Genomic DNA, 24,888 nt, shown 5'->3' on the forward strand with positions numbered 1-24,888 from the left:
ACACGACAACGCATTCCATTCCAACCCAGCCGGTTGGCTCCCCATGAACACGACGATGACGCAGTTTGTCCGTTCTGACCCAGCCATGTACACGAGCCCTAGCCGTACGTATGCGCGAGTAGGCGTTCGAGACCCCGCCCATATGTATGTACGTGGCCATATTTTCTTTCTTGCACACTGGCCGCTGTACATACATGTACATGGTACGTGCGTGCCTCTACTACGACACGTGCACGCCTCTACATCGACCAGTATGTACGTACACGTTTGCGACCAGAATGACAATGCTACGTATGCTTCGACCAGGTGGGTCCTGACTGTTAGACACTTCCTTGCGTGCGAAGATGTAGCTGGTGGGTCCCAGCAGTCAGGGGGCGAATCATTTTTTTGCCCGGACGCACTTCTTGGCGTGCGAAGATGTAGCTGGTGGGTCCCAGCAGTCTGGGGGAAATCTTTTTTCGTGAAATATAGTGGCCCGTCCGGTGGGTCCCTGCTATTAGGTGGAGGAATCATTATTTTGCGTGTAATAAGGAGGCATTTCCTTGCTGCTGTCGTGGACCCAGCTGTCAGCCTCTCCACGTACAGTACTCTTTTGATGGAAGTCCTTCCTTGACCACGTTGACCACGCCGCGCCGAGAGCACCAGGGCGGTGGATGACGGCGAGGCCTAGGAAGGGGCCGACATGGAGCCGGGGAAGACGCGGCAGTGGAAGCCCGCGCGGAGAGGAGTATGAGGGTTCACTGGTTCGTCTGCGGTGTGAGCCTGTTGTCGCCACAGAATAACAGGGGGTGTGGGTGAGTAGAGGGATGGCCTGACCAGTGGTGGGAGTAGTAGGGGGCGGTGAGGCCTTTGCGGCATCACAGCCGGCCACGGGAGGCAGGAGCACGCGACACGACCAGCGGTGCTTTGGGCAGCTAGAGCAAGAAGACCAGAGGTTGAAGAAGCACTACGACCGTTGGATGGACATCGTACGGTCACTTCAGCTAGAATCGTTTATATTTACTAAGTTGACAAAGCCCTTGGTACGCGTCAACTTAGTAGGCCCACAGGTCAGCCTCCAAAACGGTGCGCCCCAGATGTCATGGGGAGGAATCATTTTTTGGGCGGCTGAAGCAACAATATCCGAGATTGAAGAAGAAGCACGACATTCGTTGGATGGACATCCAACGGCCGTGTGTTGTTGAAAAAGCCTTGCATACGCGTCAACTTAGTTTTTTTAGGGGACGCGTCAACTTAGAAGGCCCACAAGTGTGTGGCAGAGAACATATAGCCCATTTGCGATTTGTAAGAATGTACATCCCATTTTCTAGTTCTAATGGAATTTACTACAACCCATTTACAGTCTGTTAAAAGTACGACCCATTTTCTAGCTAGGACAACGATTAATAATTTCAACCAACCACTCAAAATAGAATTCAAAAAAAATTCCCACATTTTGATGGGATCCGAAATATTTATATCCGAAATTTCTAGTTAGATTAAATATAATTTTAAAATAAAGTTGTATTACATTAAAATCCAACAAAATATTGCGCGCGCAACAAGTAATGAAATTAAAATTTTCAAATTCCAAAAGTAATATATTTTTTAAACTGATTACGCGTTTGGTGCATTTTTTATTGTTACTGCCCGGTTATTATAATTACATCCCATTTATTATTTCTTAAATTCCATTTTCTTATTAAGCCTAATGCATACCTCCTAGGAAAGTTTGCAGCCAAGCGGGGCAGAGAATAACAAGTTGACCCGGATATTGTGTACAACTGTCGGCCCAGTTGCATTGCTGATGTTCAAAAAAGGCATATGTAGTACAGTACAACCTAACATGGCTACTCAGCCCACATTCAGCGATGCCGAAAAGGACTAAACAAGGCTTATGTACAACTTTTTGAAGTCACTGAGCTCAGTTAATAACTTAAGAAAAAAGTTAGATTAAAGTGGAACCTAATTAAAAGTTGTCACGAGCAAAGAAATAATTCAACGGGTCCCACTTGTGCATGTTTGTGTGTGTGTGTGTGTGTGTGTGTGTGTGTGAGAGAGAGAGAGAGAGAGAGAGAGAGAGAGAGAGAGAGATAGAGAGTGACCCATCGGTCGATGCTCGTAAATATATCTTTCAGCCATATGCATTGCTGATGCTCAGTAAAAACTTATATAGTTGACACAATCATATAGAACATCATAGCAGACTGAACTTGCATACAAAAATTTCACGCAGGCGGCACAATCAGGATGGAAGTAGTGGATCGCTACGGGTAGGGCTATGTTGAAACCATCGAACTCATACATAACGGTTCATTGTCTTTATCAATGACGGGGAAATATCTTGAATGTTGTGCAAAGAAAACAGACAGACAACACAATAAGTTCTGCTAGCACATTAAGTTGACGTATAGCCCTTTCTAAAAAAAGTTCAGGTACAAAATTAGAACAGGTCACAATCAAATGTACTGGCACATCAGTGCTTCACACCCATAGCTTGGATTTAACTAGTATCTGACAAGATTCAGTTGTTACCTCAAATTAGATAACATCCAGGCAGCCAGCCCTGCCTCTTCTCCCAAAGAAGCAGTGGCCTCCACTGCGCGATGGAGTAGGCCCTATGCCATCCATCATTCTGAGCAACACGGGGAAAGTCTGATGTTGACTCCTGTAATGGACGTCGTCGACGGACCCTGGCACCAGCAGCGGCGGCAGGACTTCGATTGATGAATTGACCACTTCTTTGACATGCACGAACACTCGATACATGTACATTCCTAACGTGGTCCGTGGTGGCCTTGGTGGAGGAAAATAGTACAACCCCGGTTCCTGCACCGGTATCTCAACACCAATCACCTTCGGTACGGTGGACGACTTCTTCATCCGTGCCATAACCGTCAGAGCCCAGCTGTCTGGAGGAACAAACATACTTACGAGCTCACCTCCAAGCTCGTTGATAAGCTCATTCATGGACTTGCTGTTCCAAGCACGTCGAGGCATGCCATGGAAGGTAAGCTTTGTTAAAAACTCAAGCCCAATGGGCACCGAGCCCCATCCTGGGTGCCACCGATCAAAGCTCACCAGCGCGCCATCACAGAACTAACGCCGGGAAGATTCGAACGCACGATTGTAGTCGAAAGTTGTCCGGAACCTGACAAAGAATTCAGCGGGTGGCGGACAGACTTCGACGAGAAAGTCACTTATTTGGATGTCGTGCGCAATGCCAAGAGCTTTGACAAGGTCGTCCGGCGAGACGGGAGGCCGGTCGCCGTTGATGGTTACCATCAGCACTTTGTCGGCAAACTGGTCATCAAGCGCCGCCATGCCACTGTTGAGCGACATCATGGAGCAACTGAAGGCAGGACGAACCTCAGGATCTCCGGCTCGGAGGTCCGCGTTAACCGGCGACATGATAGTGCGCTTGAGTACAGGGAGTATAGGAGGGGGATTTGGGGGAACTGGAGTAGGAATCGAGATTCCAGAGCTGGGGGACGGGCGGGAGATTGGGGATGAAAAGGTCGCATGAATTTCGAACACGCACCAACACGCTCTCCGCGCGCAAGTGCACGAAAACACCGGTGGCGCCCACATGTTGACTAAGAGTCCTTATTCTTTCCTTTTTGGAGAGCCCAACCTTTTTTGAGGATCTTTTGAGAGCCCGGCCTGAGAGTCATAATTGACTTGTTTGGCATTGCATTACTACTCGGCCCATATTCAACGACACCTCACTGGCCCAAACAAGTGTACATCATCGAAAAGACACTGAGCTCAAATTATATAACTTGAAAAAAGGAGATATACTCTGAACACTGGAGAATGGTGATGCCCTCATTTAGCCCACCAATAGTTCGAGACAATAAATAGTTCGAAACAATGATATACAACATTCAAACACTAACTAGTGACTACTACTGACATAAATAGCAAGACATGATAGTTCATAAGAAGTCTTGCTACACCACCAAAATGCACCCATCTGCAGCGATCATACTCTCATGATCCAGACAAGAATGACATTCACAGAGGCAACTATTACATAGTAAGAGTGACATAGACGAGGCTGACCAAATGACAAGGAATATGCATAACAAAAGAAAGAACTACCCATCCAGAACAAGCAGCAAAGACAACAAAGTCATTTGAAGAGATGATCCAACACCATCATAATTTGCAGCCCCGCTTCAGCGACCAGTGACCCGGAGACACCAGTTGTCGGTGTCAAAACCGGCGGATCTCGGGTAGGGGGTCCCGAACTGTGCGTCTATGGCTAATGGTAACAGGAGGCGGGGGACATGATGTTTACCCATGTTTGTGCCCTCTCTATGGAGGTAATACCCTACTTCCTTCTTGATTGATCTTGATGATATGAGTAGTACAAGAGTTGATCTACCACGAGATGGTAGAGGCTAAACCCTAGAAGCTATCATATGATTCTGATTGTTGTTGTCCTACGGACTAAACCCTCCGGTTTATATAGACACCGGAGGGGGCTAGGGTTACACAGAGTCGGTTACAGAGAAGGGAATCTACATATCCGAATCGCCAAGCTTGCCTTCCACGCAAATGAGAGTCCCACCCGGACACGGGACGAAGTCTTCAATCTTGTATCTTCATAGTCCAACAGTCCGACACAAGCATATAGTCCGGCTGTCCGAGGACCCCCTAATCTAGGACTCCCTCAGTAGCCCCCGAACCAGGCTTTAATGATGATGAGTCTGACGCGCATATTATCTTCGGCATTGCAAGGCGGGTTCTGCCCTGAATTATCCAGAGTACTTGTTGTAACGAGCAGTGTCCGGTTTCCCATTTAATGTTGCACTCATTGGCTATTGTACCTTAATAATGTCAGTCTCCATGTGTCGAGTGAATGCGAGAAGCCGGGGCATTTTTGCACTTTCCACCCTCACAAGGTAAATAAATCATCCATTTAAAGAGACGAGGATCCTCAGATCCAAAACACACCATCCTCTCCAAGCGAGGATCCATCAGAGCATGCCTGAAAAAACCATCCCATCATGGCCGGCCACCGCGGCTCCTCCTCTCGCCCTCATAGCGCCAAGCCAGGTGCTTGGGAGAAGTGTACCGTATCCCACGTCCAATTGGTGGAGTTGCAGACCCAGGGGTTTCTCCCACCTGCATATCTTGTCCCCGTTCGAGCCGGACTAGCTACTTTTGATGGCGGGGAGCAAGCGGAGAGTTTTCCCAACCCATCCAGGGGGGAGCGAGTATGCCTTATCCCTTACTTGTTGAGGGGTATTGGATTTCCAATTCGTACATTCCTTCGCGGGTTCCTGGAGTACTACGGCCTCTAGCTGCACAATTTCACCCCCGCCTCCATCATGCACATCGCAGGTTATGTCGCCTTTTGTGAGTTATTTCTGGGTTGCGAAGCTCATTTTGAGCTATGGAAGAGGTTGTTCTGCCTCGTCCCTCGCAATCAGGAGGGATCGATATTCCAAGTGGGCGGAGCCGAAATATGGCGCATCGCCGGGACTAGATACCTGTACGGCACTCCGAACAAGACATCCGAAGATTGGCCTTCCGAGTGGTTTTATGTAGAGGATGTCTCCCTTCCTGACCCTATCCGGATGGGCCTTCCTGAGTTCACAAATGCCCCATTGAAGAAACGTTGTAGCTGGCGTCCTCGGAGCCCCAAGGAGGAAGATAACAGAGAGGTCCTTCAGTTGACGGGCAGGATAAAAATGCTTGCCAAATCTGGATTGACAATAATCAAAGTTATGTCAATATGCATAATGCGGGGGGTGCAGCCACTCTAGTATCAGGGGCGTCCCATGTTGCACTTCAACGGAGAAGACGATGCCACCCGCTGCGTTCGGAAAGGTCCGGACTCCGCCACTGCTCTGGCGAAAATATTGTCCGATTTATACAAAGAAGAAGAAGAGGAGTTTATCTGCATTAAGCCACGGGATGGATTTTCCATGTACAACCCCCTAGCTGGGTGAGTTGCTATCTTTTACTCAACTGTTATTCATCCCTATAGTATTTCATCACAAATATTTACCTCGCTAATCCATAACAGGAACTGTGGAAAGCTACGAGGGAGGTACACAGCCCGCCTCCACAGCCAGAGGACCACGACCGTGTGGGATTTCGGGTTCCGGCAGACCCTTCAGGTTCGAACTCCGAGGTGCGCCCGAAGATCTTTCCCCTACCAGCTCACGTCTCGAAGTCTCGCAAAGGATCTAGGCTAGATAGAAGAACACACAAGGGACACGAGGTTTATACTAGTTAGGGCCACCATTGTGGTGTAATATCCTACTCCAGTTTGTGGTGTGGTGGATTGCCTCAGGGGCTCACGATGAACAGTACAAAGGGAGAACAGCCTCGCGAGGGCTGTTCTTGAGCTGGTGCGATGAACTACTTGGGTGAGTTCACTCGCCTCTCTCTAGCCTATGCATGATCTGGATTCTCGATGCCCCTACTCTGTGGTGGCTTGTCCTATTTATAGACGGAGGCCATGGGCCTCTTCCCAAATAATGAGTGGGAAGGGCGCCAACATTTGGCCATTTTGAAGGGGAACATCTAGTACACTTATCCTGACTAAAGTTGGTCTTCGGCTGCCAAAGGCTCTGATGATGACGCCGTCCTAGGCTCCACGATGACCTCCATCCTGCCATTCTACTGGTCTTGGTCTTGTTGCACCGAAACGGTAACCTTTGCCTGATGGCTTGGCATGTGCTTGCCCCCCTTGCACCGAAGGGGAAACAAGGACACTGCATAGGCCGGCGCCCGCCTAGCGCCCGCCTGGTCTCAATCGTCATGGCTTGCGTGACGGACACCTCACGAGGTACCCTGCCTTGATCTCTCCGCCTCCTCGCGAGCCTGCCTGATGAGGCTGTTCCTGAGGAAGCTTCATGTCATCCGCCCCGAGAGGCTTGGCCCCTCGCGAGGGTCTTGAGCTTGAGCCGATGAAGCTGGGCTGCATTGGGCCCCCACTTGAGCCACTGTAGGACCTTGAAGTATGTCTAGAGGGGGGGTGATTAGACTACTTGACCAATAAAAACTTAACCTTTTCCCAATTTTAGAGTTTGGCAGATTTTAGCTACTTTAGGACAAGTCAAGCAATCATCACACAATTCAAGCAAGCATGCAAAGAGTATATAGGCAGCGGAAATTAAAGCATGCAACTTGCAAGAAAGTAAAGGGAAGGGTTTGGAGGATTCAAACACAATTTGAGACACGGATGTTTTTGGCGTAGTTCCGATAGGTGGTGCTATCGTACATCCACGTTGATGGAGACTTCAACCCACAAAGGGTAACGGCTGCGCGAGTCCATGGAGGGCTCCACCCACGAAGGGTCCACGAAAAAGCAACCTTGTCTATCCCACCATGGCCGTCGCCCACGAAGGACTTGCCTCACTAGCGGTAGATCTTCACGAAGTAGGCGATCTCCTTGCCCTTAAAAACTCCTTGGTTCAACTCCACAATCTTGTCGGAGGCTCCCAAGTGACACCTAGCCAATCTAGGAGACACCACTCTCCAAGAAGTAACAAATGGTGCGTTGATGAAGAACTCCTTGCTCTTGTGCTTCAAATGATAGTCTCCCCAACACTCAACTCTCTCTCATAGGTTTTGGATCTGGTGGAATGAAGATTTGAGTGGAAAGCAACTTGGGGAAGGCTAGAGATCAAGATTCATATGGTAGGAATGGAATATCTTGGCCTCAACACATGAGTAGGTAGTTCTCTCTCAGAAATGGTAAGTTGGAAGTGTAGGTTCGTTCTGATGGCTCTCTCCATGAATGAAGAGGAGGTGGAGGGGTATATATAGCCTCCAGACAAAATCTAACCGTTACACACAATTTACCAAACTCGGTGGGACCGAATTGTTAAACTCAGTCGGACCGATTTAGTAAACCTAGTGACCGTTAGTGATTTTCGGTGGGACTGACATGCATCTCGGTGAGACCGATTCGGTTAGGGTTAGGGCATAACGTAATCTTGGTAAGACCGATTACACAAACTCGGTGAGACCGATTTGGTAATAAGACCGATTTGCTCTTTTCGGTTAGACCGAAACGTTACGAAGGGAAACAGAGAGATTGCAACCCCGTCTCGGTGAGACCGAGATCCCTATCGGTAAGACCGATTTGCTTAGGGTTTGTGGCAGTGGCTATGACTTTTTGGAATCGGTGGCGCCGGATAGGAAGAATCGGTGTGACCGATTTTGGCTTTGGGTTTAGGTCATTTGTGGATGTGGGAAAGTAGTTGAGGGTTTTGGAGCATATCACTAAGCACATAAAGCAAGAGGCTCATTAAGCAACACCTCATCCCTCCTTGATAGTATTGGCTTTTCCTATAGACTCAATGTGATCTTGGAGCACTAAAATGTAAAATGAAGAGTCTTGAGCTTTTGAGCTTGAGCCAATCCTTTGTCCTTATTATTTTGAGGGATCCACTTTCATCATCCATGCCATGCCATTCATTGAGATTTCCTGAAATAATAGTCTTGGAATAGCATTAACTCAATGAGCTATGTGTTGTTATGAATTACCAAAACCACCTAGGGATAGTTGCACTTTCAGTCTCCCCCTTTTTGGTAATTGATGACAACATATAGATCAAAGCTTCGACAAATGATAATAAGATTGAATAACATCGTCGCTTTGAGAAGTATGTTCTAAGCAAGAGCTCCCCCTAAATTTGTGCATAGTTTTAGATTTGCTTTGGACTGCAAATGCACAATGAATTAGGCTCATGGGTTACTCTTCCATGTCACATACATCTTGATGGAGCTCTCAAAATAATAAACAATGAATACATGCACTCATCACCAAGCATAGTGAGTGATCACATAAGATAGATAGGATAATATCAAGCATGCGTAAGTGTAGCTTATGATCAAACACATGATCATCAATGTCTCACAAGCATAGTATCTCAACCAAAAGCAAACAAAGTTTGAAAAACCACCAAATAAAGCAAGAGAGAACAAAAGCAACACACTCTCTCTCTCGAAGCCTATGATCTATACATTTTTCTCCCCTTTGGCAACAAGTTACCAAAAAGTTCATAGAAAATGCATAGTGCTAGATCGACTCTCAAGCTTGATCTTCAGGTGGTGGTGTAGAGATGGCTCCTTGGACGAAGGCTTCAGTTGAAGTGGATGGAGCTGGAGGAGTTGGTGCTGGAGCTGGTTGCACTGGAACTATAGGGGCAGTGGCTGGTGTTGAAGTTGTTGCTCTAGTGTCTGTCGCTGCCACTGCAACTGACCTCTGGGCTCTGGGCACTCTGGCAAACACATTGGTGGTAGTCTTGCCCTTCCTCTCCTGCATGTCATCCTGCAGCTGCTCCACAACTGACTGAATCTCAGTTACTTTGACATCTAGATCATAGAATTTTGTTCCATGATTCTTTCAAGGCTCTCCTGATTCTGAGTGAGGGTGGCCAGTCCTTTCTCAATCCTCAGAGTTGATGCTATCAAGTAACCAAGCTGCTCTTGTTTGGTTTTCAAGAAATATTCAGATGCCTCCTCTTGAGTTGGCATCTTGGCAGCCTTCTCCTTCTTTGCCTTCTTCTTCTCCTGAACTTGAACTGATTGTGGATCATCTTAATTCATGACAATCTCATTGTCCTCAAAGTCTGGATAAAGTGGAAAATGTTCCTTATCCAACTGATATTTCCCTGTGCCCATCTTTGAGTTGATCTATTCCTGAATTTGAGGTGCATATCCACAGCTCCTCTTCTGATCTGCTGCAGTCCTCTTGATTGTTTCAATGATTAGGCTCATGACTTTGAACTTCTGAGGCACATCAAACACATGCAGCATGTTGATGGCATGCCCTCTGATCATGTTATGGTCACCAGACTTGGGCAACAAGGTGTGCCTCAGAATACAATTGATGGTTGGCCACCCTGACAGCAGAAAGTGAACTGATCCAAACTTGTGAGTCTCTACTGCCTTGTCTGGAATCTCCTTGTACATGTGAGCCATTGAATTGTGACCCAACTTCTTCTTTGCATAAATGTCTAGGTCATCCTCATTCTCCTTGGGGGCATTTATCAGACTTGCCCATTCTTCAATAGTGGATTGGTACCTTGTACCTTCAGACATCCAAACAATTCTACCATCTGGGTAAAAATGTGATGTGGAGTAGAACTGCATGATAAGCTCATCATTCCAGTTGGTGAACTTATGTCCAACGAAATCTGCAACTCCACAAGCAACAAAGTTGATTAATGACCCAGTGAAGAGTTATAGATGAGATAGAATAGATGAGCATCACAAAATGCAGAGATTTTTGCAAAAGAATGATTCAAAAATTCAGTTTTAGTTATCCATAGAAAGCATTTCGGATCAACCGATTTTCAAACTCGGTGATACCGAAGCAGTTTTGGAACCTAAACTGATGATCTCGGTTGGACCGAGTCACAGTTCGGTGGCACCGAGACTGCTAGGGTTTCACAGAATCCTCAAATCGGTCACACCGATTAGTAATTCTCGGTCAGACCGAGAGTCACTAGTGTAATGGCATAAGCCAAATCGGTGAGACCGAGTTTTTCAACTCGGTGGGTCCGAGATGGTTTCGGCGGAAACCTAACCCTAAAAATTTGAATCACATCTAATCTATGAACTACTTTGGCTAGATAGAAGAGTTTCAATCGTGGCAAGAATCAATAAGAATACAATGTGCTAGGAATCAGACGTGGATAGCACAAAGATCAAGTCCATACCCTAACTTGGAGGTGGACTTGCTACGGCGGCAACGGTGGGGACGAAATCCGTTGACAGCGGTGGAGACCAGCGACAGGAGGCTGCTGGCGACGAGGAGACGATCCGGAGACCAAGATGGTAGAGCGAGCTGTTGCGCGGGTGAAGGGTTTCAGAGAAATTTCCAAAATTTTGCCCGTGGCTATATATAGCCCGACCCTGTCGGTGTGACCGAGTGGAACAACTCGATGGCACCGAGATGCATAACTGCGTTCAGTTACAGCAAATCGTGAGACCGAAAAGTTCAAATCGGTTGCACCGAGATTGAAAACTCATATCAACTTAGTGATCTCGGTAGGACCGAAAAGGTGGAATCGGTCAGATCGAGAATCACAAAGAGGTTTTGGAAGTTTAAGTCTATGACGAATCGGGGACTCCTAGTGCTCCTCAGACAGAGTTGTTCAAATCTGACTTGATCAAATTTTATGATGTAGCATGAATAGAGTTTGAGATGAGAAAAGCATAGATAGCTAAAGAAGGTTCATAGGCATTCTTGTCCATCCACTTGGCACAAAGAAAAGAATCCAAACAAACAAAACAACAAGTGGATGTCCTTGAATGAGTAAAATATGCACCAACATGCTCACACAATAAGATGGCAAATGAAATATGTGGCAAAGCATGCACAACCAATTCTAGCATCTGTCAAAAAATTGGCGATGACTAGGTCATCTATATATGAGTATATTGACTTAGGAGTCAAATGAGAACATTTGATCATAGGTCATACTCATCGTTTAAGCTCAAGTGGGGTTACCACTTTTACATAATGCATTGTTGTTTTCACACCATTAGAGTTGCTTTGACTCAATTCTTAGAGTTAAGCTCCCCCTAGATGTGAGATCCCCCCTTAGAGGGATGAACTAACCTTGGGTTTTGTCGATGATGACTTCATGTAGGTGTTGAAGATGTAGATGCTCAATGTTGATGTAGATCATTTGGAGCAATCCTTTGGAGTGAGTTGCACTTTCAACTTACCTACATGGGTTAGTCCCACAAGGAACAAACAAGAATATCCATAGACATAGAGTGATGCACACACAAGATGATGTCCATGAAATCATTAGGTTGCCTTGTCCCTTGCCTTACCAACATGAGGGTTTGTGACTCCTTGAACTAGTGCAAGATGTGGAAGTTGATTGCACTTGTCCTTGCCATAATGATATGAGTGAAGAATGTTGGTGGAGTCACCCTCAAGAACTCTCTAGTTCTTCTTCTTCGGGATCCACATCATCTTGATGGGAATCCTTGGAGTTGTAGTTGTACTTGATGAAGTAGAACTTGACGTAGTCTTCGGGACCCACTTGAACGAGGCTTTAGGTGCTTCTTCAAATGCATCAATCCCTTCTTGAAGCTTGTCCTTGCCTTTGTTCTTGTGGTCTTGTGGTGGAAGATCATCTTGAGCTTGTGTTCCCTTGAAGGAAGTAGGATCATACTTCTCTTGTTGAGGAACAAACTTCGTCTTGGGGTATTGATCTTCTTCCCACTCAACTCCATTGGCATTAAACTTTCGTTCAAAACCAACACCTTGATTCTTCCGGTGCCTTCCTTGCTTACGTACAATTTCCTCAAATTGCTTACTCCCGGCAAGGCTCTTGTAAACACCTTTCTCTATAATTCCCTTCAATAAGCTATTTTCTTGCTCAAGTGTAACTTGGCTAAGAGAATCGTCAGTGGAATCAAGAGAACTACTAGAAGCAACAATATTGGATTTGACATTATTATTGTTACTACTAGAGGATGTATCTTTCTTGTACTTGTTACTAGACTTGACTTGAGGCATGTAAGTAGATAAGAGTAAACGCTTGGCAATGTAAGAAGAACTTTTCTTGCGGAGATCATCATTGATTGCTTTTAAGAACTCATGCTCTTGGTCAAGATTGAGCTTTTCAAAGCATAACTTCTCATGAGCCATTAAAAGTTCTCGATGATCTTCCTAGATAGTTTCATGAGCTAACTTAAGAGTGTTTAGTTCTTTAGTTAGAAGCTCAATCTTCTCCTTATCATTGTCATTCGTTTTATCTTGATTAGCATTATTAATTGACGATTCATCATAGTATTCATCACTAGAGTTGTCAACAAGTAAATCATCATCCACAAGCAAGTCATCTTCATCACTATTAAAATCAACATACTCGGGATGTGTTACCTTTGGACCTTTGGCCATGAAGCATCTTCCAACACCTTCATTTGGTGAGTCAAATATGTCGTAGGAGTTGGTTGACACAAGTGCTAGACCGGCAACACCTTCATCTTGAGTATATTCGGAGTCGGAGTGATAGCTTCTCTCGGAGTGATTGTCGGAGTCGGAGCCGGATACCTATTCACCAACATGAGCTTGATGTCTTCGTTTTGTGTAGCTCCTTGATGACTTGTCCTTCCTTTACGAATCCTTGCTTCTCCGTGAGGGTCTTCGTTCATAACGGTCATCTCTACTCCTCCTCTCTCTTGGTGGTGATTCTTCTCTTTTGCTCCTTCTTCTTGGAGAATCTTCTCTTCTTTTGTAGGTTGCCGTACACTCATTGGAATAGTGTCCGGGTCTCCCACAATTGTAGCAATTGCGCTCACGTCTAGAAGATCTTTTGTCATTGTAAGATCTTGACTTGGAGCTTCTTTCTTTGCTTCTACTCTTGTAGAATTTGTTGAAGTTCTTCACCATTAAGCTCAATTCTTCATTGAAGGTTGGTTTCTCACTTGATGATGTGGGGACTTCACTTGAGGCTTTGTAAGCACCACTTGACTTGTTGTGAAGTTCCTCCTTATCCTTGAGTGACATCTCATGAGCAACAATTCTTCCAATGACTTCCGTTGGCTTGAGATCTTTGTAGTTTGGCATCATTTGAATCAATGTGCACACGGTATCATAATTTCCATCCAATGCTCTTAGGATTTTTTTGATGATGAATTTGTCGGTCATCTCTTCACTCCCTAAGCCGGCAATCTCATTGGTGATAAGAGCAAGCCTAGAGTACATTTCAGCGACATCTTCACCATCCTTCATTTTGAACTTGTCAAGCTGACTTTGGATTCCTTGACGGACTCGGTACCTTCATGCATATCAATCAAAGTATCCCAAATTTCCTTTACATTCTCAAGACGGCTGATTTTGTTGAAGTCTTTGGGGTACAATCCGTTGAAGATGATGTCACATGCTTGAGCGTTGTATTGCAGCATCTTCAATTCTTCCGCATTAGCTTCACTGTTCGGTTCTCTCCCATCGAAAAATTCACCTTGCAAGCTAACACAAATAATTGCCCAAACGGCGCGGTTATGTCCAAGAATATGCATTTTCATCTTATGCTTCCAACTAGCAAAATTAGTACCATCAAAGTAAGGACCTCTACGGTGATAATTTCCCTCGCTAGACGCCATACTCTCCTAGGTTGTGAAACCAAGGCTATGACCACCAAAAGCTATGGAAATCAAAGCAAATGGAGACCAAAGCTCTGATACCACTTGTAGGACCTTGAAGTATGTCTAGGGGGGTGATTAGACTACTTGACCAATAAAAACTTAACCTTTTCCCAATTTTAGAGTTTGGCAGATTTTAGCTACTTTAGGACAAGTCAAGCAATCATCACACAATTCAAGCAAGCATGCAAAGAGTATATAGGCAGCGGAAATTAAAGCATGCAACTTGCAAGAAAGTAAAGGGAAGGGTTTGGAGGATTCAAGCGCAATTTGAGACACGGATGTTTTTGGCGTGGTTCCGATAGGTGGTGCTATCGTACATCCACGTTGATGGAGACTTCAACCCACGAAGGGTAATGGCTGCGCGAGTCCACGGAGGGCTCCACCCACGAAGGGTCCACGAAGAAGCAACCTTGTCTATCCCACCATGGCCGTCGCCCACGAAGGACTTGCCTCACTAGCGGTAGATCTTCACAAAGTAGGCGATCTCCTTGCCCTTACAAACTCCTTGGTTCAACTCCACAATCTTGTCGGAGGCTCCCAATTGACACCTAGCCAATCTAGGAGACACCACTCTCCAAGAAGTAACAAATGGTGCGTTGATGATGAACTCCTTGCTCTTGTGCTTCAAATGATAGTCTCCCCAACACTCAACTCTCTCTCATAGGTTTTGGATCTAGTGGAAAGAAGATTTGAGTGGAAAGCAACTTGGGGAAGGCTAGAGATCAAGATTCATATGGTAGGAATGGAATATCTTGGCCTCAACACATGAGTAGGTAGTTCTCTCTCAGAAATGGTAAGTTGGAAGTGTAGTTTCGTTCTGATGGCTCTCTCCACGAATGAAGAGGAGGTGGAGGGGTATATATAGCCTCCACACAAAATCTAACTGTTACACACAATTTACCAAACTCGGTGGGACCGAATTGTTAAACTCGGTCGAACCAATTTAGTAAACCTAGTGACCGTTAGTGATTTTCGGTGGGACTGACATGCATCTCGGTGAGACCGATTCGGTTAGGCTTAGGGCATAACGTAATCTCGGTAAGACCGATTACACAAACTCAGTGAGACCGATTTGGTAATAAGCTTTCCAGAGAGTTGGTCAGGTAAACTCGGTGGGACCGATTTGCTATTTTTGGTGAGACCGAAATGTTACAAAAAGGAAACAGAGAGTTTACATTGCAATCTCGGTGGGACCGATCGCTCACTTCAGTTAGACCGAAACGTTACGAAGGGAAACAGAGAGATTGCAACCTCATCTCGGTGAGACCGAGATCCCTATCGGTAAGACCGATTTGCTTAGGGTTTGTGGCAGTGGCTATGACTTTTTGGAATCGGTGGCGCCGGATAGGAAGAATCGGTGTGACCGATTTTGGCTTTGGGTTTAGGTCATTTGTGGATGTGGGAAAGTAGTTGAGGGTTTTGGAGCATATCACTAAGCACATAAAGCAAGAGGCTCATTAAGCAACACCTCATCCCTCCTTGGTAGTATTGGCTTTTCCTATAGACTCAATGTGATCTTGGATCACTAAAATGTAAAATGAAGAGTCTTGAGCTTTTGAGCTTTAGCCAATCCTTTGTCCTTAGTATTTTGAGGGATACACTTTCATCACCCGTGCCATGCCATTCATTGAGCTTTCCTGAAATAATAGTCTTGGAATAGCATTAGCTCAATAAGCTATGTGTTGTTATGAATTACCAAAACCACCTAGGGATAGTTGCACTTTCAGCCACACCGCAGGCCGCAGGCAGGCAAGTCTGGGGACCCCCATTCCCAGAACACCGATAGTAGCCCCCGGGCCCAAGGCGCACACGGACTTGGCTTAGCAGAGAAGCGAAGGGGCGAAGCGCCGCGGGCCCCAATATCCTGCAGCCTTGGGCGCCGCGTGGCGGTTGATTGGATGTGGGCGTCTCCGCTTCCCCATGATGCCTCATTATACGCTCGGCTAGGCGGACCCGCGGTTGCACACATAAATTCTCCTTCGCCGTCCGCGCGCTTCCTGTCCTTCCTTCTTCCTCCAGCTCCAACCTCCGCCTCCAATCCGGCTCGAGCTCTCCCCTCTTTTCCACCGCCATGGCGCCAACAAAGAAGGAAAAGGGGAATAAGCCCACGCCTTCGTCCCGCTCTCCTCCGGCGGTGGCCCCCGCCGTCGATCGGTCAATCATACTCAATCCCGAAGCTTTGAACAATGTCCGCTCCGCTCTTGCCACCATGTTCAATGAGTGTGATAGGACCACGGTCTGGCCCGTGTCCCATGCTTCTTTTGATAGGGTCGTCACGAGGTCCGGTTTTTCGCTGATGCCCTGTGGGCGGGTCTGGTTCCCCTTTTCCGCTTTCTTCAATGCGGTGCTATCCCATTATCAGATTCGCATGATGCGCCTCGGGCCTGAGTCCATTACCCTCCTGTCTGTCTTCGCTTTTGTTTGCGAGGCAATGGTGGGCATTCCTCCTTCCGTTGCCCTGCTACGCCACTTCTTCTCCTTGCGCTTGAGCGACCCTGCTCAATGCTCGGGGTGTGTGACCTTCCTCGTCGTGCCAAAGACGGCTGCTTCAGGGATCGATTTCAGCCTTCCTCCCTCCGAGGACAGGTTCAGAGAGCGGTGGCTGTATGTGGACGTCGGGGTGCCCAGCCCCCTGCCCTCGCACCCGACCTTGCCGGTTGTTCCCAACTCAGGCTGGGGTCATGAGATGCTCGCGAGCCCCGGCTCGCCTTCGTCTGGCGCCGCTTCGAGAGTTTGAGGGCGCTCGATGTGATGGCGCCCAAGGTGGTGAAGGAGTTCCTCCAGTGTTGCATTACTCCTCTCCAGTGCCACTCTCGCCGAATGTGGGACTTTGCGGGGCACAAAGACCGCATGAGGCTTCAGGAGGAGGACCTGGTGCCTAAGGCGCTGAGGACGGTGCTCAGGGTCCTGACTGGCGATCCTTCCCCAGGCAGCCTTCGGCATGATGGTGCCCTCTTGTACCTTTGCTTGGGTAGGGCTGATTTCGTGAGGCAGATGCCCAGCTTTGACGAGTGGGGGCTACGCGCGGCTGGCCTCACGGGGTCCCGCGAGAACCCAGTCATTGTGGTTGCTCTTCCGGTCGCCCAAAGCGGCTTTGTCTCAGGCGATGGAGCGAGGAGACGAGAACCGCTGGGAGCTAAAGGGGATGATGTTGAGATGCTGACGCCGCACGGAGCCCCGAAGGCGGCATCTCCCGAAGCCCGTCCCGAGGTTGGGGCTTGAGGGAGTCCTGGACTAGGGGGTGTCCGGATAGCCGGATTACCACCATCGGCCGAACTATCATCGGCCGGACTATCATCATCGACCGGACTCCAAGACTATGAAGATACAAGATTGAAGACTTCGTCCCGTGTCCGGATGGGACTTTCCTTGGCGTGGAAGGCAAGCTTGGCGATACGGATATGTAGATCTCCTACCATTGTAACCAACTCTATGTAACCCTAGCCCTCTCCAGTGTCTATATAAACCGGATGGCCCTTGTCCGTAGGACATACATTACAACAATCATACCATAGGCTAGCTTCTAGGGTTTAGCCTCCTTGATCTCGTGGTAGATCCACTCTTGTAAACATCCACAATATCAATATCAATCAAGCAGGACGTAGGGTTTTACCTCCATCAAGAGGGCCCGAACCTGGGTAAAACATCGTGTCCCTTGTCTCCTGTTACCATCCGCCTAGACGCACAGTTCGGGACCCCCTACCCGAGATCCGCCGGTTTTGACACCGACATTGGTGCTTTCATTGAGAGTTCCTCTGTGCCGTCACCGATAGGAAGGATGCCTCTTCCCGTCTTCAAGGACGGTATCTTCGCCAATGGAGCCTTGGCCGCCGGCCAAACTATCCGGCTAGGAGGTTTTCTCATAGCCGCCTGTCCGGCCACCGCCTCCGCAATGACCTCTCGAGTCATCGAGAGCGACCTTCACGTCAACTCGGAATTCGCCGAGCACCTAGATCCAGCAGAGCTCACGTCCGTAAACGAACTCTTGGATTGGATCGCCGCCCTGGGAGTCACTACAGACTACGATCAGATCGGGCTTAAAACCGATCTGAGAGAGATTAACTCTCCCCAGGTCACCCACCACGTCACGGTGGTAGAAGAACAATGCGGCGACTCTTCTCCTATATTGAAAACTAGATATGTCCGGGCTCCCAAACCCTCCACGCCAGATTCCCGCGGAGGGGCGGACTTCGATCGAGCACTGAACTTAAAATCAGGCATCGTTCCGGACTCGTTGGACAATGTCCAGCGATCAAAGTTTCCGCTCTTGGAAACTCCTCGGCCTTCGAGCCTTGAGACGGGTAGGGCTCCGGACTTAGTTCCTCCCACCCGACCAGATATATGCGATCTATCTCTAATCCGGCAAGAGCCCACTGAAACAGTACATCGTTACTGGGCCAGATTCCTCCTGGTTATGGACAGGATAAAAGACTGCCGAGAGGAAAACGCAATCTCAATTTTCTGCAACAATTGCACGGACGAGGGAATCCTAAACGCCGTCAGCCGTCGTGAAACACACGCTTCGCCGACCTGGCATCCATAGTACAGAAGTACTGTGCGATAGAGAGTTTCCGGAAAACTGAAAATAGGTTTTGGGACAATCCGGCCCCAGATACATACCCAGTCCGCAATAAAAGGGCGCATCACATTCAGGCGCCAGGTGCAAGAACCAAAAAACAGAAACCCCTTAAATGGAACGGAACCGTACTGGAGGGATGGCTCAGCAGACCCTGTACAATTCACAGTGCAGGGGGCGCCATCCCAACACATAGCCTTCGAGCATGTTGGATACTATGGCAGGTGGCCAAAAGTGGCGAGGAGCTTCTAGCCCCGGGAAACCACACCAATAATAATGGTATTGACAGTCTTCGACACTTTTGCATCAAACAATATACGGAAACGAACAATCCGCAGCCTTGCCGAAGCTTACCACGTAGCCACAGCAAATCCTTGGAGTGACGCGGCCATCACCTTCAATGCCAGCGACGAACCTAAATCCCGAACAGCCCAAGAACCAGCCGCATTGGTCCTCAGTCCGATAGTGGACGGCTTTCGGCTTACCAAGGTGCTCGTGGATGGCGGCAGCGGATTAAACCTCATCTACGAGGAAACCCTTCAAAAAATGGAAATAGACTGGAGCCGCATTGAGCGAAGCAACACAACCTTCAGAGGGATAATCCCTAGCCGGGAAGCGCGCTGCACAGGAAAAATCACACTCGATGTGGTATTCGGCTCGCCGGACAATTACAGGTCCGAGGAAATCACGTTCCAAGTGGCCCCGTTTAACAGCGGATACCACGCTATATTAGGACGAGAGGCATTCACAATCTTCCAAGCCGTACCCCATTACGGGTACATGAAGCTCAAAATGCCTAGGCCCGGTGGAATAATCACTCTTGTTAGTGATCCGGACATAGCACTCCGCACCGAAAACAAGACGGCCGCATTAGCTCTGGAGGCACTATCCGAAGCCTTAGCGGCAGAGGAACTCACCGCGCTGCGCTCTACGGTGAATAGGGACGATGTGATACTCGATAAGAGATCCAAGTCCACCTCCTTTAAACCAGCCGAAGAAATAGTAAAATTCCAGGTCCACCCAACGGACCCGACAAAGACGGCCTCCATCGGGGCACAATTGAACCCTGATGTAGACGTCGCACTGCGAGAATTCCTTCGGGAAAATTGGGACATTTTCGCCTGGCACCCCTCCGATATGCCCGGAATCCCACGCAGACTAGCAGAACACAGCCTAAACATCCTAAAAGGATTCAAGCTAGTCAAACAGGCTCTTCGACGATTTTCCGAACCCAAAAGACAGGCAATGGGAGAGGAACTAGCCAAACTATTGGAAGCCGGATTCATCAGAGACATCAAACATCCGGATTGGCTAGCAAACCTGGTAATGGTACCAAAGAAGGACAAATCCTGGCGCCTATGTGTCGATTTCAAAGACCTAAATAAAGCCTGCCCAAAGGATCCCTTCCCCCTCCCCCGCATCGACCAAATCATCGATGCCACTGCAGGGCACGATTCATTGTGCTTCCTGGACGCATACTCCGGCTATCATCAAATCAACATGGCAGATGCAGATCAAGCCGCAACGGCATTCATTACTCCATATGGACCATTCTGCTTCAACACGATGCCCTTTGGGCTTAAAAACGCCCGCGCAACATATCAGCGCATGATTCAGACATGTCTGGCCACCCAGATCGGCAAGACAGTAGAGGCATACATAGACGACGTGGTCGTCAAAAGTAAACATGTCAAAACTCTAGTAGACGACTTGAGGGTCACGTTTGACAACCTTCGAGAATATGATATCAAGCTGAATCCGGAAAAATGCGTTTTCGGCGTGCCAGCCGGAAAGCTCCTGGGCTTCATCGTATCCGGTAGAGGAATTGAAGCAAATCCAGCCAAGATCCGGGCTCTATCACAGCTGGATATTCCAAAAAACCTCAAACAGACCCAGAAATTGACGGGATGCGTGGCGGCACTCAGCCGCTTTATCTCCCGCTTAGGAGAAAAGGCATTGCCCCTCTATCGCCTCCTCAGGCACACCGAACACTTCGAGTGGACAGATGCTGCCACCGCCGGACTCGAAGAAATAAAGGCCATACTGGCAATGAATCCGGTCCTGGCCACGCCCAACCTGGGCGAGCCAATGCTATTATACATCGCAGCAACACATCAAGTTGTAAGCGCGGTACTCGTCGTCGAACGAGAGACAGAAGGGCATAAATTCCCTCTTCAAAAACTAGTGTACTATGTATCCACTGTGTTAACCCCCTGCAAGTCCTGTTACCCGCACTATCAGAAGATCGCGTATGCAATGTTCATGGCATCCCGGAAGCTCCGACACTACTTTCAAGAGTGTTCGATAACAGTGGCCTCTGAAGTACCACTCAATGACATTATAAACAACCGCGACGCAACGGGCAGGATTGCAAAATGGGCCATTGAGCTCTTACCATTCGATATAACTTACAGACCTTGGGGAGCTATAAAGTCACAAGTTTTGGCTGACTTTGTCACTGAATGGACCGAAGCCGAACTCCCTAAAGAGTACGGCGCATACTCCAATTGGATTATGCACTTCGACGGCTCTAAAATGTTGGCCGGACTGGGGGCTGGCGTCGTTTTGACGTCCCCGACCGGTGACACAGTCCAATACGTACTTCAAATAATGTACACGGACTCCAACAACGCAGCCGAATACGAGGCCCTTTTACATGGTCTCCGGATGGCAATCTCCATGGGCATTCAATGCCTAGAGGTGCGCGGGGATTCAAACCTCGCAATATCCCAAATAAATGGAGACTTTGATGCCAAGGATCCGAAAATGGCAGCATATCGCAACGCTGTCCTAAAAATGTCAGCTCGGTTCGACGGACTCGAATTCCATCACGTAGCCAGGGATAACAACCAAGCGACCGACGTATTGGCACGCATCGACGCAAAGCGTGATGCTGTCCCTCCAAACATCTTCCTGGAACGGCTGTTCAAGCCATCCGTACTATGGGAAGAGGAGTCCGGACATAACAAACCAGAAGAAGCCACACCAACCGACACAGGGCAATTCGACATAAGCGGCAATTCCGCCGCAGAAATAACACCCTCAGCCCACGACATAATGGCCGTAATCGCCCCATGGACAGAACCATTCCTAGCCTACTTACTTAGGCAGGAACTTCCCGAAGACCAAATTGAGGCCCGCCGCATAGTTCAGCGATCTAAAGCCTACAAGGTCCACGAGGGAGAACTTTATAAGAAAAGCACAACTGGAGTCCTTCAAAGGTGTATCTCCGAAGAGGAAGGGCGAAACCTCCTGGCTGAAATTCATGCCGAACTAGGCGGACACCACGCAGCAGCCCGGGCCCTCGTAGGAAAGGCATTCCGTACAGGATTTTATTGGCCGACGGCCCGGGCAGATGCTCAGGACTTAGTCCAACGATGCGTCGGTTGTCAGCTCTTTGCTAATCAGAGCCATATGACACCCACCGCCCTCAAAACTATACCCATTACCTGGCCGTTCGCGGTCTGGGGGCTTGACATGGTTGGACCACTTAAAGGGGGAACCCACAAGCAAAGATACCTATTGGTCATGGTGGATAAATTCACCAAATGGATAGAGGCCAAGCCAGTTAAAACGGCAGAGTCCAGACCAGTGATAGACTTTATATCCGGGGTAGTACACCGTTACGGTGTCCCCCACAGCATCATCACCGATAACGGCACGAATTTTACGGTCGATGAGGTTAAATCATGGTGCAAAAATATGGGCATCAAGCTCAATTATGCTTCAGTGTATCATCCTCAAACCAACGGTCAAGTGGAACGAGTGAATGGTCTAATAATGAGCGGCATCAAACCCAGACTAGTGCGGTCACTTACGAAATCTGACACGCACTGGGTGGAGGAGCTCGACTCTGTACTCTGGGGGGCTGCGGACAACGCCCAACCGTACTACTGGATTCACACCATTTTTTATGGTGTACGGCGCAGAGGCAGTTTTGCCCTGCGACATTATTCATGACTCACCTCGAGTGCGCATGTATGAAGAAAGAGAGGCCGAGCTGGATTGGCAGGACAGCTTGGACGCATTGGAGGAAGAACGCGACGTCGCCAAGGCTCGTTCCGCATTTTATCAGCAACAGTCTCGAAGATACCAAAGCAGAGAAGTACAGGCCAAGACTTACAACATTGGCGAACTAGTTCTACGCCTACCGGACAAGAAAAAGGACAAGCTCAAGCCAAAATGGGAAGGCCCCTTCATCATCGATCAAGTCCTATGGAACGCAGGCCGCCTCCGAAGATTCTATGCCTAGCGCCGGACTAAGAGTTCGTCCCTTTCCTCCGTTCAAATTTTTTACACTTCAGCTGCCTTTTTGTTTCTCTTTTTTCTCTCACCCCTATTCACGATAGCCTTAAAAGGCTTATTTGCGCATTGTTCGCATAACACTTGATGTGCCATCCGCACTCATTATACCTGGGGGCTTCTTTACCAGAAGCTTAATTATAAGGGCTTCATGCCCAGCACATGTGTCAAGCTTCCACATGTACCTTTTATTCACCATTATATGCATCGATATGACTTAAGTTTTGGCCAAGCTGGGTTGCCTGGCTCCTGTGCTTACCCCTACGTTCCCGATTGTTCGGCTAGGAGGCAAAGGGAGCACCTCTGCGATTGTTACTGCCGGGTCAGCCGGATGTGTACCTCAGACTGGGTGAAGCTGAAAGCTAGCGTTCTTAAGGGAATATTCGGTCGGTGACTTGAAAGATGATTTTACCTACTTAATTATCTGCCCCCAGATGTTTTTCTGCTTTTTTCGTAGTCCGGGCATGCACTTTAGGGCATGCCACCCCCAGAGGAAAGGAACCCTTAACGGAACTATTCTCCCTGGAAGATGTTTCTTACTAACCATGTAATATAACATAACTAGTTAGGCACTTGTCTGATAAAGCACTAATGACCCCTACGCCTGGTCTCCATGCATACCCCGGTTCTTCCATAACCGAGAAGGTATTCGGACACACTCCGAACTCTAGGGTCCCGAGGTCGAAGCGAAAAGGTCGGCAAAGACAAACGATCTACAATCCGGCTAGAAGGCATTTTACATGTCATTTTATAATACATTGTCAAATTGACTGACTGTATTCTTCTTCAATCCCGTCTAACAGGCTGTCTAATTTACAGTCCTGTTGGGAAAACTTAGCGGCCAACTCTACTTGGCCGTATACTAAACTTACAGGGATCTCCTTCCCATCGGTCCCCACAGGTCCGACTTCGGCCATGTGGTTGGGATCCGCCTTCTTGTACCGCGTCTTCACCATGGCCCAGGCCTCCCTGGCACCTTGGCGGCAGGCTGAAATCTCCCATAAATGGAAGCGCTGCCGCACTCCTTGAAGCTTCTCCGCAAGCTCCCCAAGTCCCTCGGGTAGGGGGAAGGCCGGTAATAAAGCCTGGATGACGCCGCTCATTACCTGCCGAACTCGTTCGGTCAGCTACAACAACTCGGGAAGTTGATCACCCGTTGATACGGGCATCTCCTCCGCGGGGCGACCTGTGAGTATACCTACACACATATTTTGTCAATTGACTTCCTCGCCGAACTCTTCTTTTCAAAGGAGTTCGCTCAAGCAGTTACTATAGATGCCACCACGAAGCCGCTGATTCTCCTTAACGGAGCCAGACAGCTCAGCCCGAACGCCTTTCATCTCTTCTCCAAGCTGGGCATGGGCATCCTGGAGCTTGTTCCTTTCGTGCTGCACCTTATGCAGCACCCTCTCGCCGGCCTTTAGCTGGCGCAGAAGTTCTTGCCTGTCCGGATCTTGTCCGGCAGCACCTGCAAAGTCATTATCAGACTTGCGCACCGGCCAAATAGTACTTATCTTTTTAAATAATGTGTTACCAGGAGAGGTCCCCGCGTTTCCTCCTGCGGCAGCGAGTGCGGCCTCAAGTTGAGCCTTACACTCTTGCAGCTCCTGAGACAGTTGGGTATTCTTCTCGGTAAGACCCTGCGTTTCACATGATCCTTAAATCAGTTAATATAACTACTTTAAGTCTTGGGGGCTACTGGCATATATAACTATTAAATTCTCTTACCCGTATGTCTTTTACATACTGCTCCGTGGCTCTGGTCAAACCATCTTGAGCGGCACGGAGGTGTGCGTCCCCTGCGTTAAAGGCATCCAACGCCTCAGGGGAGAAGCACGCGTCACGATAAATAGTCCGGCGGCGCCTATGTTCCATGGCGCTCTCCA

This window comes from Triticum dicoccoides, chromosome 1B, assembly GCF_002162155.2.
Source record: "Triticum dicoccoides isolate Atlit2015 ecotype Zavitan chromosome 1B, WEW_v2.0, whole genome shotgun sequence".
Lineage (NCBI taxonomy): Eukaryota > Viridiplantae > Streptophyta > Magnoliopsida > Poales > Poaceae > Triticum > Triticum dicoccoides.